This window comes from Benincasa hispida, chromosome 3, assembly GCF_027475165.1.
Source record: "Benincasa hispida cultivar pf3 chromosome 3, pf3_genome.v1.1, whole genome shotgun sequence".
Classification (NCBI taxonomy): domain Eukaryota; kingdom Viridiplantae; phylum Streptophyta; class Magnoliopsida; order Cucurbitales; family Cucurbitaceae; genus Benincasa; species Benincasa hispida.
The window spans coordinates 62,934,746-62,939,053 of NC_143480.1; the positions used below are offsets into that span (position 1 = coordinate 62,934,746).

Below are 4,308 nucleotides of genomic sequence, written 5' to 3' on the forward strand. Positions count from 1 at the left end.
TGGTGAGGATCCGCACGCCCACCTTGAGAGCTTCATTGAGATCTGCAACACTTTTGTTTCCCAAATATCTTTACCGAGGAGGTTCAACTCACATTATTCCTATTTTCCTTATACGATCAAGCAAGAAAATGGGCTTATTCTCTCAAACCGGGAGAGATAACTTCGTGGGAACAAGTCGTGAAAAAGTTCATGAAGAAATACTTCCCTCCAACGGAGAACGTAAAAAGGAGAGAGTTAATTACGAATTTTGAACAGGAAATTGACGAATCGCTCAGTGATGCTTGGGCGAGGTTTAAGAGGCTGGTAAGAGACTGCCCACATAATGGCTTACCAGACTACTTATAGATGGAGATTTTCTACCAAGGATTAACTCTTGCATCGCAGACCACTGCCAATGCGGCAGTAGCTGGAGGTCTGCTGGATAAAACGTACGAGAAAGCCAAGAATATCCTTGATCGCATTTCAAAAAATCACGAGGACTGAAGAGAAAGTGATCAAAGATTAAGAACTAAAGACAATGACGCGAACAACGGGACCATCGCATCCCTTCAGAACCAAATGACTGCGATGATGAGTTTGATACAAGGCATTGCAATTAATAGCACGGGAGTGAAAAAAGGGCAGGTCAACGCAATTGTTCAAACAACCGCAAGTTGTGTCATCTGTGGAGACGCTCATCTGATGGAAGAATGCCTAGGAAACCTGCAGTTAGTATGCTTCATAAAGAATAATCCTTATTCTGACAGGTACAACCTGGGGTGGAGAAACCACCCCAATTTCGCGTGGAAAAATCAACAACAAAGCTTTCAACCAGTGGTGCAAAAAGAAGGGCCACTCGGATTTTTCCCGCGAACCAACAGTCCAACGCATAACTAAGTCAGCAGTACGCAGACACCGTAATCTTCATCCTTAGAGAGCTTGTTGAAGCAGTATATTGAGAAAAACAAACCAGTGCTTCAGAATCAAGCATCATCTATCCGAAATCTCAAAATTCAGCTAGGACAGATTGCGGGAGAGCTAAAAAATAAACCGCAAGGAGCTTTACTGAACTCAACTGAGCTCCCTCACAACGTTGGGGGTACGGGGAAGGAACAGTGCTTAGCAGTCTCCTTGCTAAGCGAAACAACGACCGCAAAAGGAAGGGAGGAACCCATCGCGACCAACTTGAATGCAGTAACAATTGAGGACCCATTGATTCATAATTAAAAAGAGCCCGAGAAGATGAAACCAGAAGTTGTGTCTACCTTTAAGCCTCTAGAACGCAAGATAGAAGAAGTCCAACTACCACCATTCCCGCAAAGATTGAAAAAGAAACAGAATGATGAAGAAAAGATTGCGACAGTGGCAGTAGCGCAAAATGCTATGATCCCACAAAAAATGTGCGACCTAGGAATCTTCACGATACTATGCTCAATTGGAGGGGTCTACAGTGGTCAAGCACTATGCGATCTTGGGGCAAGCATAAACGTAATGTCGCTATCAATCTTCAAACGATTGAATATGGGTAAACTCATGGCCATGACGGAGACTCTCCTACTTGCGGACAGATCCCGAATACATCCCGAGGGAGAGATACCGCAATCTCGATTGACAAATTCATCTTGCCGACAGACTTCATCATTTTGGATTATAAAGCGGACGAAGATGCGCCCATCATACCGGGCGTGCTCAAATTGATGTGCGAAAGGGGGAGATTGTGATGAACATTAATGGGGAAAGGCTCCGGATTAAAGCAGTCAAGATTCCGAAAGATCGAGAAAAGAAGAAAAAGCCATCGTGGATGTGAAAAATCCAGCTTGAAATAAGTAGTCCCTGAGTTACTATGCGACTCAACCTCATCAGGGATGCAATCCTTTTGAATATCCTTTTTGTTTCGTATCAATGCTTCATGAACTCTCATTACCTTGTTGTTATATGTTATCGTATATTTTTTTATTGCTTACAAAAAAAAAAAAAGAGAGAGAAAAAATAATAATGTGATCGTGTTGAACGATCGTGGTAAACAATTTTTCTAACTTTGCTCTTTTATGATTATTTGACCATATCAAATTTTTTTTTGAAAACGATCGAGGTAAACGATTGTAGAGGCGTTACACGAAGACACAACTACTTTATTTCATCACCGCAATCCAAAGGAAGTAGATCGCCGTAAAGCAGGATGCATTAACAAGTAATGCGGGCGACAACGCAAATTTGGGGGTTGTATCTTTCCTTGACTTTATTCCAAATTTTGCACTACTGCATTGCATTTTAATTTTCAAAATTTTATCACCACATCCTCTTTGGTTACCGCAATCATTTAACATTGATCAATTTAGTAAGTCACTGCATGATTTCTCTTTGCCAATTATGATTTCAATGATGAAACGCATGCTTCTATTTTTTCCTATACACTAGAGTCAACTTAATTTTAGGGCAGTCACCTCATGAAATATTTCTACAAGTTAGTGGTCTACAAGCTTTCTTTCAAATTAACCCTTTACGAAACTTCCTAAGAACATCGCATGACTTTTTTCAATCTTTTGGAAATGAGGGCATTGTCGCATTTTAAATTTGGGGATGCGGTATTCATTTCCGACCTTGCTATTTTTAGCCTTGCTGGAAAAAAAATCATAACGTTACGACCGGATCCTACCCGTAGTTGGATGTCTGCATGACACACGTGGGGGAAAGCCAAAATGAAGGTAGGAATCAAGATCAATGCATAAATAAATGACCGCAACTCCGCTGCCAAATGGGCATGAGTTTAGTCTGAGAAAGAGCACCATACTCGTAGTTGAATGTTTGCATGACACACGTGGGGGCAAGCCAAAATGAAGTCGAGGCACTTGGATTAGTGAAAGGTTAGAGGAAAAATAAATAAATAATGTCTAAAATATGAAAGGATAAAAAAATCATTTAACACCGCAGTGAAAAAAGTTTTGTTGAAATAAATCATGTGATGTTCTGGAATTTAGTAAAGTATTTTTTAAGGTTAAATTTTCAGTCCCTAAATTTTAGAAATATCGAAGAATAGAGAAGGCGGTCGACTTTTTAAAGGAAATCTAGGAATAGAGAAGGCGGTTGACTTTTTAAAGGAAATCTTTAGCTTATGCTTGAGGACAAGCATTGTTTAAATTTAGAGGTGTGATAACGGGCAGAAATGCACGTTTTTACAGTGCTAAGTTATAAAACAATGCAGGTTTGCGTTGATAAAAATATACAAGATTGCGTCCAAAAGCATTAAGTTCATAATATTGTGGTCGCATGCATCCATCGCATTAAAACAGTTAACTTATGTATTTTTGTGTAGAATATGTGTTGATGCAAGGCGGAAAATGCGATTCAAAGAAATAAATGGCCGAGCGCATCAAAAGATTTCGTTAACGTAAGGCTATGCAGTCATTTGCGCTCGCAAATATCTGCTCAAGAAGGTTGCCGCATAGAGCCGGCGCAACTTGGTGGGCGCATCTGGGTGAAAAGTGTAATAAATCACGATGGGACAGAAAGCTGATGACGGTCGATTCTGAATTAATTTGACAAGCTGTTAACGAACTACTGTAGTAAGTACACTCAAATTTTCGATGACAAATATTTGGCACATTAGACAGAGAATTAATGACATCCCATCAGTGCAATCATAAAAGAGAAGAAGCCTTTCACCCTGAAGCTCTATAAATAGCAGAGGCCACCTTCAATAAAGGAGTTCGACAGTTAGATAATTTTCTCCATAGTTAGAAGTAACCTTGTTCATAGTTTTTCTTTTACTTAGAAGGCGGAGCGAGAGAAGGGAAGAGATGCCGGAAGATCGCTCTGGTTAACTCAAGAGAGAAGAGCAAGATTATCTTTTCAACAGAGTAGAGAAGAATAGTGTAAAAGCCTTAGGAAGCAAGAGATTGCTATCAGGCTCTTTATTCTTATTTCACATTGTTATTCTGTATTTCAATTACATATCTATAAAATGGAACTTGCTTATCTACATCTGTTCATTCTCTTAAAAGCACGCATGAGTAGCTAAATCTATCAAATGGGTTGAGAAGTACTTAGCTAACATGACCTAAGATCTTTATTGCATGCGATCATCTTGTCTTATGTTGCGCCTAACACCCCTTTAAAGCTATTAAGAGAGAGTCTAAAGAAAGAACCTAAGACTTGAGAGAGCTAGGTTAGAATCTAGACTCGAGAGAGTAAGATTAGATCTGTATAAGCAAGAGATAGGGACTTAGAGATAAGCTCTGTTTGCCAATATGCATCGAAGATAGGTTATAGTATTATGCGGTCGCCTTGTAGAGATAGGTTATGGTATTTTCCGTCACCGCAATTCCTTTC

General features: G+C 39.7%; 1 non-coding gene across 1 annotated transcript; it reads right to left on the reverse strand.

Moving 5' to 3' along the window:
- Positions 1-222: 222 nt before the first annotated feature.
- LOC150037453 (small nucleolar RNA R71) lies at positions 223-329 on the reverse strand. The gene has a single exon (XR_016528866.1). It is a non-coding gene; the product is annotated as a small nucleolar RNA R71 (small nucleolar RNA).
- Positions 330-4,308: the final 3,979 nt, after the last annotated feature.